Source organism: Canis lupus, chromosome X, assembly GCF_048164855.1.
Source record: "Canis lupus baileyi chromosome X, mCanLup2.hap1, whole genome shotgun sequence".
NCBI lineage: Eukaryota > Metazoa > Chordata > Mammalia > Carnivora > Canidae > Canis > Canis lupus.
In genome coordinates, this window is record NC_132876.1 from 116,452,493 (window position 1) to 116,473,725 (window position 21,233).

Consider the following 21,233-nt stretch of genomic DNA (forward strand, 5'->3'; position numbering starts at 1 on the left):
AGGGTGGGACCCAGCTAGGGATCGGAAGGGGCACCAGTGAGGGGGTGGTGATGATGGTGACTCTGGTTGATGGTCATAAATCCAGTCCTAATCTGGCTGCTTATTACATGAGTATGTTCAATTTGTGAAAATTCACTAGCTGTATGTAGACTTGGGATTTCTGCGTGCATGTTATATGTTGATAAAAGTTTACATAAAAGAAATTACTATTTCTATAAAATAGTCTCACTAATGAACAGATGCAACATAATAGTGTTTATAACTGAGTGTTAGGTATCACACAGTACCTGTGGGAGTATTATTATATTTTTCCAACCAAAAAAGCAAGGTGTGCTCCCTTTTTAGAAAAACTATTTATACGTTTCTACTCTCGGAAGCAGGGAGACAATCTTAGTTGTTTTCATTTTTAACATTTTATTTTAGACTCACAAGGAAACTGCAAAAATAATAGACAGCTACCATGTACCCTTCACCCAGCCTCTCTAAATACTAACTCAATCTTCCATAACCATAGCTTATTGTCAAAACCCGGAAACTGACCTTGGCACAATACTATTTATTATATAGACTCTACTGAGATTTCACACCAGTATGAGCGTTTTGCCTTGTCTACCAATATCATACCTTGTGGCCCCCTCGTAGAGTTATAAAAGAAACACTGATGCATAATCAGTGAGGCATGAATACAGTAAAAACGTGTTGCTGAATGTGACTGTTAGACATTAGGTTTTCTTTTTTTTTTTTAAGATTTTATTGTATTTATTCATGAGACACACAGAGCAAGAGAGAGAGAGAGAGAGAGAGGCAGAGACACAGGCAGAGGAGAAGCAGGCTCCATGCAGGGAGCCTGACATGGGACTCGATCCCGGGTCTCCAGGATCACGCCCTGGGCCAAAGGCAGCGCCAAATGTCGGGGCTGCCCGACATTAGGTTTTCTATATACATATGGGTTTATATATGTATATATAAGAATCTATATAGAAATACACACGTATGTATGTGTACATATCCGTATCTCTAAAGGTATATCTGAAATTGAAGAGCAAAACAATCACTGAGTGAACTTGCATAGTGACTTTTCCTGTTCATGACATTCTCACGTAACTTGATCATAATCATTTAGTCCCACCACTCACCCAACTACAATACAGGGATTGCTCTGTATCTTCTCCCCTCTTGCAGTTCCTTATGTGAAATTAATAAACAGATTTCAGTTATCAGGAGCTATAAATCAACCAGATGGTCGCAGAATTTTAAGAAAACAGAAAATTATTGGACACATGGCTCAGGTATTCAGCTCATCCAGAACAAACCAAGAAAGGTATTTTTAAAGAATTTTTTAAAGGGCAGCCCTGGTGGTGCAGTGGTTTGGTGCTGCCTGCAGCCTGGGATGTGATCCTGGAGACCAGGGATCGAGTCCCGCATTGGGCTCCCTGCGTGGAGCCTGCTTCTCCCTCTGCCTGTGTCTCTGCCTCTCTCTCTCTCTCTCTCTCTCTGTGCATCTCTCATGAATAAATAAATAAAAATCTTAAAAAAAAAATAAAGAATTAAAAAAAAAATAATGGCATTCAGCATGTTAACTGATTGCCCCTTATCAAAATGATATCATAAAGAACTGCTATAAGCACATGGGTATTTTTGCATCTGCAAGTTCTCTCTGAAGAATCCACGAATCTGCAATTTCACCAGAGAAAACTTCCTACAAGTCCATTAGCACTTCGGGAAGTACATGTCACCAAATCCAGGGGTGCCTGGATGGCTCAGCTGGTTAAGCTGCTCAGTTTGCGATCTCAGGGTCCTGGGATGGAGCCCTACATGGAGCTGGAAGATTTTCTCCATCTGCCCCTCCCCTCTGCTCACACACTCTCTCTCTTTCTTAAGTAAATAGATCTTCAAAGATAAATAAATAAATAAATGTTACCAAATCCAAGTACATGATTTTGAGAGACACCTTCTCACTGCTCCCCGTATTGCTCCCTCCCCTCATCTATCTACACAAATTATAGGTTACACATGGTCCAAATAAGTACCCACTTCCTCCTGAACATGCAACCCCTCATCCCAAAGGCACAAAGCTGGAGAATTGGAGTCTTCACATGCTGCCTCAAATTCCAAGATCCCCAGACTCAGCAGTATTGACATTCGGAGGCAAGAACTCTTTGCTAGGGGGTGGGGTGGGGGAATCCTGTGCACCGTGGGAGTGGGGCAGCCTCCCTGACCTCCACCCCCAGTTGCCAGAGCAATCCACTCAGTTGTGACAAAACCAAAAATGCTTGCAGACACTGCAAAGTATCTGTTGCGGTGGGGGCAAACCTACCACTGCTACCACGGTATACCTAGATGTACTTTCAAACAAAAACTCAGTCCTTTAACAATAAACTAGAAATCGTGTAAGGTGACTAGAAATAGTGTCCATTCACTGACGTGAGTAGACCCCAAATATGTCCTAAGTTTTCCATTCCGGCATTAAAAAAACTGTTTCCCTACCTTGTCAGTCAACTGGTATATGTAATAGAGCCCATAGCTGGAAGGTTTAAGAGCTTCAGAGAAGACTACCTTTTTATTTAATTAATGAACACATTGGGGTCCTCTGAAAAGGTAAGCATTTTTCCACAATCACCCAACCAGCCTAGCCATGTGGTTTCCAGTCCACTTACCCTGGAGGGTCTCCTTGGCTTCTCCCCACACTCTTCTCCACATCATTTAAGAGGTAACCATGCTATCGATGGGCTACAAAGCCACAAGACCAGTCATCTATACTGGCAAGCAATAGCAAAAAAATTGTAATAATAATGAAACGTAAAAATGACAACAGAACCAAAGCTAACAGTCAAATTTCACCCCAGGGCAGGTCAGGGCCAAACTGGCAGAAGGAAGGAACTGCAGTTTGCTTTTAGAAGAAAAGGGAGGAATTAAAGGACTCTTCTGGACTGTTCTCAAGAAGGTACCACTCAAACTGGCATTCGTATCAGAACTCGATCAGTACTGTGGTTACAGCCCGCGACTCAGGAATGTAACTCCTTGTAAAGACTGTATACCCTAAGGAACCGCTGAGCTAGTCTCATCAATGAAACAGAAAGCTTCTCTCTGGAAAAACGAGCCACAGAATGGCTATGCCTAGCTCTGTGCAAGGGACTGTAGAATAGAACAGAAAGATGATACCTCCTCCAAGTAATTTCCAAACTGTTGGGTCATCCTTTGACCCTCGTCTTCACAGGGGAAGAAACCAGGAATGAGCCCCTAATCATGCATGAGCAGACTTGAGATGGGAACCCAGATTCTCCGCTGTGAAGGCAATCTTGGCTCCACACCTCAACTGCCTCCAGAGGTAGACTATATTTGTACCCCCAACCAAAACCCCCCTGTCTGAGGCTATGGCCGAGCCTGCTACCACTCTTGGGATTCTTGTTCTCCTCTTCCTTCAGGAAGGCTAGGTTTTTCAGCCCTCTTTGTAGTTGGCCATGGCTGTGTGAGGAACTCTGGCCACTGTAATGAAAGTGAATGCACTAGTTCCAAGCCTGATCAATTGGAACTCTCCCACTTCAAGCGCTTCGCTTCTTTTCCCACTCTGCTAGCTAAATAGAGACTCTACAGATCTAAAGAAAGGCTGATCCCCCAGATGGAAGGAGCCTGGATTCCTGAATGACCACATGGAGCTGGGCCATCCCCATCCAAACTGTGCCCGCTAGCGATGTGAGCAAGAAATCAACGTTTATTGTATTAACCACTTCCGGAGGTTCAGCCCATAGAAGAGCAATATAGACATTCTCTGTAGCTTCCCAAGTATGGTCTCCAGCTTGTGTGGGGAAGCCCAACAGGCTGAAATACAAGATCAGAAGGCCCTTTCCACCTCTGCTCCAAGAGTTCACTTGCCAAGGCCTTTCCTGCTAGCCTCCTCGGCAGGGCACTCCGAGCAAGAGGCAACATCGAGCCATTAAACACTAGCTTCGCCTCACAAAACTACGGGAGACCCCATGGTACCCAAGTGAACGCCTATTCCCAACCATTTTCTGTATGGAAGAGTACGTGTAAACCAACAAGACAAGTAGCACCTTATCATCACTCTGCCAACAGCAGTAACCCAAAAGTGAACCAATAATTTGTTGCTGAATTTATCAGTAACTCACACTAATAACCATGCTTCAAGATTTCACTTCCAAGCATCCCATCTGTCTTAGAAAAAAGAAGCTATTTGGAGCACTACATACTTTTTTATATTGTAAAGGGAGGAAAATAAGCTGTCATAACCAAACTTAGTAAAATTACCAGTACTTAGTATTCTGGAGGAAATTGGGGGAAATTACAAGGTGCTTTTAAAGTCGTGCTTGAAATATTTTTTTCGTCTAAATAGATAAGACCTGTGGTGTGCAGAAAGAGGGCAAGTGCTTAATTATACAGCCATCTAATTCAGACTTGCAATTCTGCTGTAGGCCACTCTGAACATATAATCACAGGAAGTGCATCTCCCACATTATTTCCAGAGGAAAGGATAAAACATGAAAACATGCATGGACCATACCTACTTTATTTCAAAGTTTTATTTAAAAAAAAAGATTTTATTTATTTATTCATGAGAGACACAGAGAGACAGAGAGAGGGGCAGAGACCCAGGCAGAGGAAGAAGCAGGCTCCATGCAGGGAGCCCGATGCAGGACTCGATCCCAGGACCCCAGGATCACACCCTGGGCTGAAGGCAGAGGCTAAATCACCGAGCCACCCAGGGATCCCTATTTCAAAGTTTTAAATATACCCACATAAGTCTTCTAATTAAGCAGAACCCATATGGACACAGAAGACTCTTTATTACATTTACTGGGCTCCTTTTTCCTTCTAACAGTGTAATTTAGTTACTATAAAAATCATCACTGTTGCAGTATCTGGGTGGCTCAGTCAGTTAAGTGACCCAACTCTTGGTTTTGGCTCAATTCATGGTCTTGTGGTCATGGGATTGAGCCCCTATGTAGGGCTCAGAGCTCAGCACAGGAGTCTGCTTAAGATTCTCTCCCCTGCCCCCCACTACCTGCCTTCCCCCTTCCCTGGGTGCTCACTCTAATAGATAGATAGATAGATAGAATCTTTTTTAAAAAACTTCAACGTTGATGCACTAGTAAAAATGCAGGATCAGGAATCTGTTCTGTACCAGAGGTTCTCAGATTTGGCTGCATATTATAATCACCTCTACTGATTGATGTTCAGGTCACACCCCAGACCAATTATAGCACAGTCATTGGGAGCGGGCCCAGGTATTTTTCTAGCTCCACAGATGATGGCCATGGGCAGCCGGACGGAGAACTACTTTGTCTTTGATTATCTTGTATAGGCGGAAACCAAAACACAGGTGACCCGGGCTCTTCCACTCATACAAAGTCAATAAGGCAACCAACCTTTCCTTCTCCTGAAATATTTAGCCTGGTCACGTGAAGCATCAGGCCTGAATTTTCCTCTACTGAAAACTGGCTTGCTCTGCACCACAGCTCTTCACCTGGAGCTTATTTAGGAGATGGAGGGACGAGAACAGCTAATTTCCCTAGTAGATTTCGCAGTAGAAACTAGGCTTAATACAACCCAACTGCGTATTTTCCCATCTAAACGTCCCCAATTCAGAACAATTTAAAATAATTGTCTCTGGAAAATTAGTAAAAGAATGCTTTTAAATCAACCAAACAGTAGCTTTAGGCATTCTTCAAGAACGATGGCATAATGAACCATCTCCTGAGATTCAAAAATTCGTTACGTTAAACTAATAGACAAACTCATTAAAGTCTTGTGGGAAAACAAACATACGGTAGCCCACACTTACACCTCACTTAATTCCAATCAACACCTGTTGTGGGGAGATGGATTTATTATCACATGGCATTTTTAGACACATTAATATAGGAGAGAATTGGAATAAAATGTTTGCGGAAAGCAGCTGCAGTGTGAAACAGCAAGCCCCCGTCATGAACGGAGAGCGTGGGGAGTGTCTTGAGCCCCCGTGGCAACACCCAGCCCGGTCCCCCCTCCCGAACCCCGAACCCCGGGCTTCTAAATCCAGCTGCCTACAGAACATTCCCGCTTGCATTTCCAACAGGCACCTCAATCTTGCCTTCTGATCCTTCCCTTTCCAAAGCTGTTTCTCCCAGTCTCGGTAATTGGTCTTTTTCTCCTTTCTGTAATAACTCAGGACAAAAGCTCCGGAGTCACCATGGATTCCTCGCATTCTCTGCCTCCACATCCACTGTCCTGGACCAGGGGAGGCTGTCCCCCACCCTGGCCAGCACATTCACCCAGAATCACACCACTTTTTTTTTTTTTTTTTTTTTTTTTGGCAGCTACACTTTAACCACAGAAGATGACCAGACCTCAAAGAAAAAGCAAGCCATTAAGGATGTTATCAGGAGTCCTTGCTCAAACCAAGACAGCACAAGAATCTCAAGGCCACAAGCCTCCCGGGTCAGTTCTCAATAAAAGATTGCCAGTGGCAGCCCATGGTGGCAACCCATTCAGGACCCCTCTCACTCTAGAGAGCTCTTTTTTTTCCTTTTTGGTCTCTACCTTCACTGAATAAACTTTCACTTCACCCTTTTGTGTCCACAAGATTCATTCTCTGACTCCGTGAAAGAAGAACCCTGCGATCCTGTGCTTTGGTCCAAGCTGCCTTCGTCCCATCCCTAGGTCATCATGGGGCTTCCCTGCTGTTGTCCTGGCTCCCTTTGTGACTCTCAAAACAGGAGCCAGCATGGGCCCTCAGGAAGAGACATCAACCCATGGCACCCTGACGCCAACCCTCCAATGACTGCATTTCACTCAAAGTCAAAAAAGCCAGTCCTCAAAATGCTGACAAGGCCCTAATGCTTCTGATGCCTCATGTCACCTCGGATCCCATTGCCTGTCACCTCCTCTGGGACTTCCCTCCAGCCACACTTGTCCGCTTGCTAATCTACACCAGGCAACCTCGCCTGTAAGATCACTAGCATCTGGGTTCACCAGGGACTGACAAATTGTCTAGGATGCAAAGACCTTTGGTGCTAAATACCAGTAAGTGTTGGCCAAACCAGGTCACTCTACCTCTCCCTCTTCCAGACACCTTCGCTGGCATGTTTCTTTCCTCCTGTTAGGTCTTAGCACACTACCTGGCTCGAAATCGGACTCCTTCCCACCTCCCACCTATATCCCTCTCCTATCTTCTCCCTTTTTCTCTCAGAGCCCTATCATCATCTACCGTGCTCTACATTTAGTTATTTATTTAGTTTCGTTTCTGACTCCCTCCAATGGAAGATAAACCCATGAGCAGTTTACTAACTACTCTATTCCCAGATCTAGAACAGTGCCTGGCACACAGTAGATGCTCAGTACCTACTGGCTGAATGAAATATTTGTTTATCCTCTATCATAACGTTCCAGGGAATAGTTATAATCCAAGATGACAATATTGTTTCAAGATGACAATCCTGGATCAATGCTATTCCTTAATGATATTATTAAGAACTATAATCAGTAAGATTAGGAAAAATCCACGGCACATATGAAATTTGGTGATTATGGGAGAAAATGGACTTAAAATCTGAGCCAAAGTCTACCTAGAAAGAACTGGCAGAAAGAAAGGCATTTAGTGTGACATAAAGTGCATTTTGCTATTTGTTCTTGCATTTGTATGCATTTAAATCCACTTCTGAAAAGCACATGGAGATTTTTCCCAAACACAATATAAATTAATTATTATAATCTCTCCATCAACACCATCCTCATGACGTAAACAACTCATCCAAATGGGAGGAAGATGTGTAATACATTTTATTGTCATTAAAAACTGGTAGTATATCAGGTACAATGCATATGAGAAACCACAATCACCTCATTTCACCCACAACTGGTTTCATAAGCAAATTTATTTTATTGCAAGGATATACTGACAGAGTCTGTTTTCCTCCCAAATAAATATCTCATTTTAAGAGGCAAATGTTTACTTCATGAAGATAAATGGGAACATTCCTAACAGCTTTCGTTTTTTCCCCCTATTATGAATATTGGCTTTGATTTCACTTTCTGGATATATTTTTCCATCAAGCGTTTGAGGCTTATAAAATTCAGGGCACATGCTGCTCATCAACCAGCACACCACATCCCAGTGTACAGTATCAAGCTCTTTCCACAACAGTGAATATGTAATTGCTATCTGAGCCACCGGCTTCTGCACCACAGGACTCCCCGGACTTGCCCACAGTTCTGCAGGGTAGACCATAATCTGATTCAATACATCGACATAACCAAAAAGGATGGCAATCAAGTCCCCATTCTGCTTGAAACAGAGACTCAAACCATCAAAAGCTAGCATTTGCTATGCCAGCGTTGTCCGAATCTGGGTTCTAAAGCTTGTTTTGAATCCATTTGTAAACTTCCATGGAGAGGTATGTACCTGACCATGAAGCTTAGAGGTACAGCACTCAATCTCATTAGCAGTCCTAGTTTAAAAGCAAATGTACAGGGGGGCCTGAGTGGTGCAGTCGGTTAAGCATATGACCCTTGGTTTGGGCTCAGAGCATGATCTCAGGGTCTTGGGAGTGGAGTCTGCTCAAGATTCTCTCTCCCTCTGCCCCTTCCCACTCATGCTATCTCTCTCTCTCCCTCCCCCTCAAATAAATAAATAAATGCATCTTAAAAAAAAAGGCAAATGTACAAATTGCCGCCCAAGTTTATATATCAGTCTCATGACCTGAAGTCTATTCAAGAGGGAGAAACTTACTCTCAGAGAAATAACAAAATATGGATCCAAGACCTTCACAGCTGAGGCCTAGATTCTGGACTGTAGCAAATTCATCAAAGTTTGGAATATTATCCCAGGAGGTCTTGAGTGCCTGTAGTCCCAATCTCTACAAAGATCCAGGTGCCCAGCACCTCCGTCGAAATAGAGAGTACCTACAGAGACACACAACAGCCCCAGTTCCTGAGCCTTTGGCAGGTCCCAAGGCTTTGTTGACTTCATTCCTGCTAATAGTCTCACAGGATGCGAACTAATTATCACCCTTTTGCACATACAGAAACAGGCTCAGCCCTAATAACTTTCTTCCTCAATTCCTAAGTGGTATAGCTGCAACTTGAAGCCCACTGGTTTATAAGACTCCAACAGGACCACCCCATTGCCAATAATATTGATAATGGTAACGATGACAAAGCTAACCATGCCTAGGGGCCAAACAGGCTTCTGAGAACTCACATGTGTTTAAACTCTTGTGATCCTCAAAACAACCCCAGAAGTGAGACTTTTCATTTCTATTTACAGAATATTAAATTATCTCAAAGAGATTAAGTGACTCATCTAAGGGCACATAGGTGATAAGAGGAAGCTTCTATGCTAAGCCAGGAGTTGTCAAATTTTATCTGTAAAGAGACAGAAAACGTTTTAGGCTTTGTTGGGTCATACGGTCTGTGCAGATACTTCACTCTGCCACTGTAGCCCACGAGCAGCCACAGACATTGCACAAATGCATGGACATGGCTATATGCCAATAAGACTTTATTTTCTGGGCACCTGGGTGGCTCCATTGGTTACATGTCGGCCTTCAGCCCATATCATGATCTCAGGGTCCTGGGATTAAGCCCCACATCCAGCTCCTAGCTCAGCAGGGAGCCTGCTTCTCCCTCTCCCTCTGCTTCTGTTCCCTCTCAAATAAAGAAATAAAATCGTTATAAACAAAAAAACATTATTTTCAAAAAATAGGGGCCATATTTGGTCCACGGGTTGAACTCAGCTCTTATTCTAATCCACTAACTAAAGTGCTTCCTGAAACAATTAGAAGTAGATATAATATCATTCACATGAGCAATGATTGTTTTTCTGATTTCTTTGTCACGTTTTATTAAGCAAACTAAACAAGAGACAAGTTATACTGCTACAAGTTAAAGGAATAAAAATCTAACATTTTGTATTTGTAGTATTATTAATTTCATGATGGAACTATTCTTAAAATAGGTATATTGGCCTTGTAACTTCTGAATATATAAAATGAAAGCCACAATTTTACTGCAGAAGAAAAATGGGGGAATGGCAAATGTCTGGTATATAGAGGATTCAGAAAAGGCACCATGTTCATACTTGCTTGGGAAGGGTTGTTCTGCTATTCTGTTTGCTTTAGGCATGTTTAAAATTTTCTTAAGGAGTTCAAATCATGAAAACCGTACTTGTTGTTGAATACAAAGTGCATGGCACCCAAAGTTCCTTGGGGGGCTCTTGTCTTTCTCCTGACCTCTTGCTGGGATAAGCTGTTCAGCTTTCCTATCACCAAAACAATGCCTGCCAGTCCTTTAGCTTCTGATAGCTTCTTCCTTAAATGTCAAGTCCTGCTGGTAGGCACTTGGGCAGGAAAGTGCACTGGTGGCATTTTAAGAGGATGCAAATCACCAGCTTTTGAAGTCAGAGGTTCTACTAAGCATCAAAACAATGCTGCTTTTTTTTTTTTCTTAAATCAATAACACCCAAGGAATCAGACAAAATTTAGAGCTTTGTATATTTTGCATTCTATGCATGTCATCTTTAATGATTCTGAAATGCTATTTTCATGGATTTTTACTGAGTAAGGCATCTTTTTTTTTCTCCCCTGGGGTGTGAGGGTGACGAACCATCATCTGTGGTCATGTCCAGGCTCAAAATCTCTCCCCAGGTCCTCTGTAAGAAGCTCAGCTCTGATCAGCAAATATTTATTCGGCATCTGCTATGCTCCCAAAACTATCACGTCAGGTCCCGGGACGTACTTCCCTGCCCTCAGGGAACCAACTCTTGGCAGGAGACACAGAAATAGGGATCCCGTATACCATCCTAAGTACAAGGAGAGAGAACCCCAGGGTGTTGGCAAAGCCCAGAGCAGAGCAACCTGAGCCAAGCTTAAACGCAATAGAACAGACACCTGAGTTGCCTTGAAGTGGAAGAGCTAGCTCCATGCAGAAAAGAGGAAAGGGCATCTAGGGAGAAGCACCAGCTTCAGCAAAGGCATAGAGTGGAACAGCGTGGCATATTGGGAGAACAGTGTGCTAGCACTAGAGCATAAGGTACAGCACTAAGGGTAGAACAGGAGGCCAAAGGAGAGGTGTGGAGAGAGGTCCTTCACAGCCTTCTAGGCCACTCAGAGGAGCTTGCATCAGGACCGTAAGGGGTCTCTGATGAGTGAATAGGGAACAAGTGCATACAGCTAGCACTTCAGATAGAACATCTGCTACCGGTGTAGATAATGGATTTGAAGGAGGCAGGATTAGCAATGAGAACATCAAGAGCTCCTGAAATCAAATCCAGTGAGGAATAATGAGACAGAATCAAGCAATGGACGACAGTCAGGAGTTGAGGCAGATGGTTTCAAGTTATATTGATGAGGTACCAATGGTCAAGAGCCACAAGAATTGAGGATTACTGCTGATTTTCTGTCCTGGGCGATTGGGTGGTGTCACCTACTGTGAGAATACAGAAGGAAGGAAAATCTTAGGATGAAATTGGAGAAGTACCCTGGGGAGAGGCTGAGTTTGAGGCATCTGGGACACATGCACTAGGCAACTGAACTTTGCATTCTGCAGCCTTGGGATGGAGATTTCGGTTTCCAAGTCATCAACACACCAGTGCAAGTAAAACCACAAAAGGGATGAGGTCGCTGAGGGAATGCATGTTGACTAAGGACAGAAAGCCAAGGTCACAGCTAGGAAACACCCAAATCCAAGACATAGATATGTCTTGTCTAAACCTACAAGAGTACAAAGTCTCCACGTACAAGTGTAATCGTATGGCATTTATTTTTCTCTGTCTCACTAGTTTTACTCAGCATATTGCTCCCTAGGTCCACTCATGTTGTCGCAAATGGCAAGATCTCATTTTGTTTTATAATGGTTGAGGACTATTCTGTTGTATATACTACTCACCACGTCTTCTTTACCATTCCTCAATCAACAGGCGCTTAGGTTGTTACCATATCTTGGCTATTGTAAATAATACTGCAATAAACACAGGGGTGCATAAATCTTTTAGAATTAGTGTTTTCATTTTCTTTGGGTAAAATACCCAGTGGATGCCAGACAGACTGGTGGGGAGTGGGGAGATGGGCAAAGTAGGTGAAAGAGATTAAGGGGAATAAACTTCGAATTATAAAATAAAGTCACAAGCATGAAAATACAGCCTAGGGAACGCCATCCTTAACACTGTAGTAACGCTGTATGGTGACAGAGGGTGACTACACTAATGGTGGCAAGCATGGTGTAATGAGTGTATAGAACTGTCGAATCACAATGTTGTACACCTGAAACCGATATAACACTATATGTCAGTGACACTTCAGTAATAAAAATATTTTGAAAAAAGAGAACAGAGAAGCAATACTCAGAGATGACAATTGAATAGTAAACACTCATTGCTCCTTTGTACCTCCCTTAGGCCTCCCACTACTACCGCACTGATGGCACCCGACACCAGACGTGTGCGGCCTTTGCCCCATCAAGCGATTCTCTGCCATGCCAGCTGTGTGTCCTACAATTTAACTCAAATCTGACACTAGCTGAATGGAGACAGCATCACATCCCACAGGTCAAGACTCCCAGACTTCCGCCTCCCCCTCCTGCAGACACCAGCTGCAAGTCCAGCTGGTCACCTGTGCCCTGGCCAACCAGCTGCAGATCTGAGGTGCCCACGAACCCCTCCCTCCCTCAGGTTTGATTAATTTACTAGAGTGCTTCACAGAACTCAGGAAAACAGTTTACCTCCCACATGATCAGTGTTTTCATGAAAGGCTACAACTCAAGAAACGGATGAGATGAAGAAGACAGGGTATGTGGGAAGGGTGGGGAGCCATGCTTTCTCCAGGCACACCCCTCTCCCTGCACCTCCACGTGTTCACTGGCCCGAAAGTTCCCAAACCTCTTACACTTGAGACTTTTCTGGAGGCTTCACCATGTAGTCATATCACCCATTAACTCAACTTGCAGCCTCTGTATGGAGAGCCAGGAGTAGGGCTGCAAATTCTAAGCTTCTCATCGTGGTTTGGTGTTTCTGACAACAGTCCGCATCCAGTCACTGGAATGTCTCTTGGTAACCAAGAGACATTCCAAGAGACATTCCAATCACCCAGGAAACTCCATGGGATTCAGGGACTCGGTGCCGGAATCAGGGATAGACATCAATGTACATATTATCTGTTATTTCATCAAACCCCAAGAGAGTTAGAGGTGGGGGCACAGAAATAAAATGTCCTGCAAGGAGAGTGTCATGTGCTAAGAGACATAATCCCTCCTTGGCAAGGCTCTTGGGAGGAGAGTCTGAGATAACAGCCTTGAAGCACACTGCCTAATGCCTGGCAAGGTACTCAGTGCCTGGTAGCCACCATCTTCCACGTCCTCATCAACATCAAGACCCTGGAGAAGGTGAGAGGGAACGGAATCAGGAAGACAGAAGGAGGGGTAACTTCAAAAAATAAAGGGACACCTTCTCTCAAACTGGAGGGAAGCACATATGGAGGTTTTTCTACGTAGAAAAGATCACAAGAGAATAAGCAACAATCACTGACATCTATTATGGCCGCCAGCACAGTGCAAGATAATTATAAGTGTTTTCTCATGTACTCCTTAAAATAGTTCTTCAAAGGTACATGAAGCAAGCATTAGGATTTCCTTTGTTTCAGGTGAAGAAATGACTCAGAGCCTAAGCTCTTTTCCAAAGTCATAAAGTTATTTATTAACAGAATCAAGACCAGAACCCAGGTTCATTTAACTAAAAAAAAAAAAGAAGAAGAACAAAATCTCATGTTCTTTCTAACACAGCTGGCAGATTAGAAGGGGCCTCTCACCTAATTTTGTTTACCCTAACTCTTCTCATGCTTCAGTGGGCAAAAACCAGAAGAAGAAAAAGAAATATATCAAAGCAAATGAAAGATTTATTCTGACTTCCATGAAGCTGGAAATAGCAAGATAATAAAATAACAAGAAAAGGCTTTGGCCCCAAGCATCAAGACACTGAAAATGATTCAAGAATCAAAGCATGACCCTTTTTTTGGTGTTAGGGTGCATAGGAAGGAGTAAATCACATACCTACAATTTGTAAGGTGGTAGAAAAAGAAAAAACAAAACAAAACAAAAAAACAAACCACAAGTGTGATAAAACCTAAAATCACAGTTTCAACCAAGAGACTGCCCTCATCTCGGCATGTGGGTCTTGAGGATTTGTAAAGAAAGGTCATAAAGCCAAATGTTGGTGAAACGGAATGACTTGTAAGCACCAAACAATTATAGCAGAAAGAAAATGAAAATGTTGGCAAGAGATACCACAGCAGTAAACCAAGTAAGAAACATCTAGGATGAAGAGTCATTTCAAGTAGTATGATAATTAAAATTTAAATGAGAAACCGGATGGTATTTCTAACACTTGGCAGTGAACATCTTTACTGGGAAATATTTTTACAGAGTTACCACACCTCGGTCATTAAATAAATGAGAACACTGAGATAACAATTTGATTTCATCAACAGTAGTGGAACAAAGATTCAGGGAATTAGGAAGAATTGTGGGATAACCTACAATATCAAAGTACACTGGTGTGCCACGAAAGGGTTATAAGTGTGCAGAGATATTTAACTGGATTCTTTTCTTTTTTTGAAAGATTTTATTTATTTACTGGAGAAAGAGCCCAGAGGGAGAGGAAGAAGCAGACTCCTTGCTGAGCAGGGAGCCTGCCCCAGTGGACACTGAGCTCAATCCCAGGACCCTGAGATCATGACCTGAGCCAAAGGCAGACGCTTACCCAACTGAGCCACCCAGGCGCCCCCTTAAGTGGGGAGTCTTAACCAGATTTTTAACCAGAAGAAGTGGCCTAGGACAGTTGGAACCTCTGGATCTGTACTTTCTGCCACAAATAACCTCACCCAATTACTAGATTCTGCATTGGTCCTGACATAAAAAGCTAGAAGGCTAGAGGTATACGCAAATAGAGGTGCTGCCATCATGAATAGGACTTTATGAACAGGTTACTTTTACAGAACCTGCTTATGACTTTTCCTGGTTATAGGCCTTCGAGATCATCTCCGCTACAAGGTTAATCAAGAACACCCACCATGGACGCCCGGGTGGCTCAGAGGTTTAGCGCGGGCCTTTGGCCCAGGGCATGATCCTGGAGTCCTGGGATCGAGTCCCGTGTCAGATTCCCTGAGTGGAGCCTACTTCTCCCTCTGCCTCTCTCTCTCTCTCTCTGTGTGCCTCATGAATAAATAAATAAAATCTTAAAAAAAAAAAAAAACACCTACCATGAGGGCTCAAGGCTTACAGTCACTCAGTCATGCTTGATTAGGTTCAAACCTTGGCCTCACCCCCCAGGTAGTGATTGATTAGCACAGGTCCCAGTTACCTACTCACGGACCTAACTAGTGTACAGGAAATCCTGGCTGGATTCCTGGGGCATAGGCTCTGGTTGTGTGTAGCTGGTGGTATAGGGACCTAGTCTATCATCTTTGTTCTACCTTCCTCTCCTATTTCTGGGGAAGGGGAGTGGGTAGGGCAGCGACACCTCTGGATGAAACATGGAAAGCATCTGAGATTTGTGTTATAAACATCCCCATGGAGCTTGTCAGGAGCACTCCAGGAGTTTGAGTTAGAAATCCACAAAAGCCAACCACCTCAGAAATCTCATTTATTACCTGCCCACATATCATGCTATGGGGCCTTCCCATAGAGTGATGGTCAAGCACATGTAATTATAACTGGCCACCTGCCCTTGGTATTGGCATCCAACCTCTAGATCTAGCCTGTGCACCTAGCAATGTCAGGTTGCTGATCTGGCCCACGAAAATAGGACTTGGCTTTCAGCTTCAAGAACCAAGTCCCAGGGGATCCCTGGGTGGCTCAGCCGTTGAGCGCCTGCCTTCGGCCCAGGGCGTGATCCTAGAGTCCCGGGATTGAGTCCCACATCGGGCTCCCTGCATGGAGCCTGCTTCTCCCTCTGCCCGTGTCTCTGCCCCTCTCTCCCTCCCTCTCCCTCTCTCTTTCTCTCTCATGAATAAATACATAAGATTAAAAAAAAAAAAAAAAGAACCAAGTCCCCACAACACAGGCAATGCCTGCATCAGTACCACTACCCGTGGTTTTGCCCTTTGTCCAGCCCTCTACATCCATTGCACAAAATAAAGTCAACAGTATAAACACCCACATGCAGCATTGCCATTCTGGTGGACACCAAAGCAAGAAAGAGGCTTCTTTCCTCTATCTGCAAACCTGCTACCTTAATGAATAGGCATACAATTGCATGGCCAAGTTCTCCCTTTTAACTACCCTGGAGAATAACACTTCATTTTGCATACCTAAATACTGTAATTTTTTAAACTTACAAAGTACTTAAGAATAAACAGAAACAGTATAAATATATATCCATTGAATATCTGAATTCTTTAAAGGAAAGCCTGAGTTACCACAGAAATCCAATTGAATTGAATTGCTATTCCAGAAACACAGTGCTTCATAAAATATTTCCTGAACTCTGTAAACAGAGATAATACAGCAGTTGATAAATCCTGGCCTATAATCTGACAATATTTCTTCCTTAAGATTCTAACCATAAAGTTGTCCTATACCCCCCTAATCGTGCCACCCCCACACAAGGTTCTCTTGGCAAATAGGACTTGGGCCAAAACAAAACTCTATCTTTCCCCTTATTCAAGTTGAGAAAACTCTGACAATCCTCCTTTGTCCCTCTGCCTTGTGCCTAAATGCCATCACCTGTCCCAGCCAGGCCCCTTTTCATGACCTGTGTGCTGGTCATCCCATATCGTATCCCTCGTCCCACTTTCTTTTCTGAGCTCAAGACCCAATATTGGATGCAATAGAAGTTACCTAACATCAAAATTGTTGCTTACTTCTGCTTTAATTTTATGTAAAGGAGAAAATGAAGTGCTTTCAGCTCCATCCCAGGAAGGATAACACTGAATCTGCCTGCCTGTGGTGGTCCTAGGCTGTAGCAGGATAGGGCCTAGATCTCAGCGCAGGGGAAGCTACTGAAGAGTCTTGGGAAAGGTAAGAGTAAGGATGGAGCTAAAAGCGCTGTGATGGGCTGGCTCAGTCGCTGGAGTGTGCCACTCTTGATATCAAGGTTGTGGGTTCGAGCCCCACGTTGGGTGTAGAGGTCACTTAAAAATAATAAAATATTAAAAATAAATTAAAAAATAAAAGTACTGTGATGTAAGGAGTATGAGAAACTGACTCCCAGAAGAGTGTGCAGGAAGGATCCAGAGAGCAGTGACACAGAGGGTCTTGAAGAAGAAAGACACGGCTGAACAATCAGGTAGGAAGGCAGAAAAACAAGGGGGTTAGAAAACAATTGATCTAATGTAAAGTCTTCAAGTTTGCTAAATAAATGCTTTGTGTAAATCATTACTGTTAATGTTATCGATAAAGTGGGACTCTTCCACACTTGAGACCACATAGAAGGGGAGCAAGAGAAAACAAATAGACAATCACTCTCGTGAACGAATTTAGTGGAAGTAGAAACTCGGAGGGAAACTCAGTAAGATGAGCAGGACACAATTTGCATGCCTGCTTCCTCCCTACCTCCTGCCCTGCCATCAGGAATCCCAGAGATGGGAAGGAAGGGCAGCAGCCTCCAACTGGGCCTTAATTAGGGTCCCACGTAATTTCATCTGGATCCCAAAAGTGAGTTGCCTCAGATGCCTTCCACGTTATACGAGTATGTTCCACTGCCCACTGGATATCTTCGCTGTGCGTCTCACAGACACGCATCTTGTCATCAGTCTCAGAACTAAACTAATGGTCTTGTCCCCAAACCTGTTTCCTCTCCTGCAAAAAGGCACCACCATCTGCCTAGGGTGCTCATCGTGGCCTCCCGGCTAGACTTTTACTCCCCACATCCCATAAGTCGTAAGAGTTCTGTCAATTCTAACATTTTGTTTCTCTACTTTCTGTACTTCTCTTCCTCCAAAACCTAAATCATTTCTACGAACCTACAACCTGGCTCTTTACAGCCACTCTCTTGACCTTGCCTAATCTAGTCTTTTCCAAGAAAAACCATACCAGCATATTTTCTATGTTTTATTTATATTCTATACAATATTCTATACTGTGTGTACACACAGACACACACACACACACACACACACACACACACACACACACATTCTGACTCTGCACTTACAACACTGAACTGATGGGGAACCTGGACTTACTCCATGGTGAACCTCCCTTTCTGGAAGAAAAACTTATTTACATGCTCTCCTGATAATATTACGTTGTTCCTGTAGCACACTCTCTAGTTGTTATCTCCTAGTAGAAGATCTCTTGTGCTTTGTTTGCTAGAAAAAAATCTTTTACTTCAACTCATCCTTGAGAAAGTGTTTCTGGACATAATTATTGGTATGGAGTGCCTCCCTCCCTCCATCTGTCTCCACCCCCCCAGCACTCAGAAGATATTATTACACTACACACACATGTTCCAATTACTTTAACTAAAAATATGCTTGGAATAATTCTGTCCATTTGAAAAAAGATCATCTTCATTTTTATAGGAGAAGTAGCATCAATAATTAATATCCATTGCTTTTAGTAGAGGGTAATGACATTATATGCAGTCTATTTGACTTCAAGACACAGCTTCTTAACTAGACTCATAGAAATCACAAGGGTATAAAATTCATGACACTTTAAAAATACCTTATTAAGAACATTGACTGTGTTTTAATTATAAGGACCACAAATGATTATGAAAATTAAGATGAAATATTCATAGAAGTCAGGGAGAGGTAGATTTTACCCGAAGCTTTCTAGAATATCTTCATTAAGTGGGAAACACCTCTAGTGATGGACAACTCTCTCGCTGTTTACAGCTGAGCTGTAACAAAGCACATCCTTGGTTAACTGTAGCTCTCCTCCTCCAATTTTTGTTCTACCTTCCAGAAGTCCCAGCTAGAAGCCTATACCTTCATCCAGATCATAAACCCCCCAGTCCTGGAAGAACTTTCCTCTACTGCCGAATGTCTTGCTTTTATCTGCACTTTGCCTCAAACAAACAAACAAAAAATAGAGACCCCTTACGTGATATGACATTATTTTGTGTCTTTCCCACTCCAACTGTTCTGTCCTCTGGATGTTCTCACAGATAGCTGAGGTCTCCCAGATCTGGCAGCCTTAAGCCCTCCAGGAATCTCAAATATAATTTGAAGTCCTTTATATATTATTCAAAGTCCTATTTATAAATAGATTCCCTACCCTTGAACGTCCTACCTAAACTAGTGAGATACAGTCACTTTTTCTCTGTTACGCATTAAAGGCTTGACTCACACGTGCCCTCCAACATCAGTCTGACCAGGTGAGATTTCTGTGCTTTGATATACTGAACACACCTGAGTTTTTTTTCCTCCCAGTACATATGGTTTCCCATATGTCTGATCTTAATTTCTTTGGGAGTAATTAACACATACATAAATTCAATCATATGTAAATTTATGCACATGACCTTCACATTTTCCATGTGACATTTTCGAATTCACAGATTCAAGAGCTTCTGCGAACACCATCATCTACAATCTCTTTCATTTCCTCTAGCTAAGGTAGAAGAATCAATACCAGAGATTGGAATCATCTGAAATGAAGGATCTCATTTATTGAAATATTATTATTGCTTGTGGCATTCAAAGAATGCTTAGAGGACACACTGTGTTATCTTATACCTCTTTCCTTAGTAACAGACTATTTCTCATTTCTTAAGATCTCATGTCCATTTTCATACTTGGAATCCAATGTACTCAATGGCCCAAGCAAACACATCTCCAAAATGCCGGGCCACTGGATGCCTAGAAGTTGTACCCCAGGTAAAGCAGTGCCTTGCTAGTCCAGATTCCTGGGTGCTGGTCACAGACCACAGCAAACTGCATAACTTCACACACAGTCACTAGCTTTTCTGAGCCCATCTGCTTACACCTACAAAATGGGTACACGTACTGCTGTGCTGCTCTGTCTCGGAAAACTTCCGAGTTGTGCTATAGAGAATTATCTAAGCCTACGGATTTCTCTGAATCTTAAGAACAGGGTTTTCTATACAGCTAACATTTATTGAGGGTTTACTATGTGCCACGAACAAATGTTTGTGAGTATTATTTCTTTTAAGCTTCACACCAACTTTATGAGTTTGCTTCTATTTTTCCTCCATTTTGCAAAGAAAGTGAAGTTCAGAGACGTTGGCCACTTTGCCCAAAGTTCCACAGCTAGTAATGGAAAAGCTGGAAGTGCAATCAAGGCTTTCTTTTTCTTGTCTACAGCTTCTGCCCTCAACCTTCAGCCACACAGCCACGCGTAACTCGGCATTGTTGGGGTCAGTGCTTATTAGCTCTATTTTAGTCCCCAAATACATGTGTTGGCCGACTATCTGAGACGAGGTTCTCCAGAAGCAAATACTGAAAGGAGGGCTTGCATGCAAGTGACCATAAAGGCAGTACTCCCTAGGAACATGTGGTGAGGAGGGAGGCGAGGCCGAGAAGGAGAGCCCCCAGGAGAGCCTCCCTGGGTTATTACAGGTAACGTCAGCCTCATTCCCACAGGAGACTCTGGAGTGTGCGTTACACCCACCCATCAGTCATTGGTCAAGAGCTACATGTTCGCATGTAGGGAAATAAACTCCCAGCTACTCCCAGCTTTCTGTTCAATCAAGCCATGTGGGTTCAAAGTGGGCCCTAGGGCCAAAGAGGCTGGCTCAGCTGGTGGAATGTGGGACTCTTCATCTCAGGGTTGTGAGTTCAAGCCCCACGTTGGGTGCAGAGTACTTTAAGAAAAATTTTAAAGTCTCAAAAAGGAAGACAGGGAGGGAAGAAAGGGTTAAAAGAAAGCACAAAAAACAGTCAACAGTCTAGTAAGGGACCAGCAGACCCTGACATTGTCTGTCCTACCTGGAACCACACCATTCTCCCAGCTTCCCTGTGGATGACACCTGCTCCTTGCTCTTTCATCAGGCAGGTCTCCTAGGTCTTCAAGGGAACTGGCAGAGACTGTGACTCACTCATTAAAGGGCATTTCCGAACATCAGGCAATTTTACCCCATCTTAAATGCCATTAGTAATGTTTGGCATTGTTATTCTTTTCATGGCAGATCAGCACTCCCACTGAGGCCAGTTTTATTTTATTTTTTTAAAGAGATTTTATTTATTTATTCATAGAGACACAGAGAGAGAATGAGAGGCAGAGACACAGGCAGAAGGAGAAGCAGGCTCCATGCAGAGAGCCCGACATGGGACTCGATCCGG

The 21,233-nt window shown here is 43.2% G+C and overlaps 1 protein-coding gene and 1 long non-coding RNA gene across 4 annotated transcripts in view; one reads left to right on the plus strand and one right to left on the minus strand.

Annotated features, from left to right (window-relative positions):
* The window catches only part of FRMPD4 (FERM and PDZ domain containing 4), a 566,448-nt gene that overhangs the window by 427,837 nt on the left and 117,378 nt on the right, over window positions 1-21,233 (minus strand). The gene's annotated exons all lie outside the window — the stretch shown is intronic.
* LOC140628693 (uncharacterized) lies at window positions 6,729-13,762 on the plus strand. Its single transcript, XR_012026697.1, has 2 exons — window positions 6,729-7,020; window positions 12,389-13,762. It is a non-coding gene; the product is annotated as an uncharacterized lncRNA (long non-coding RNA).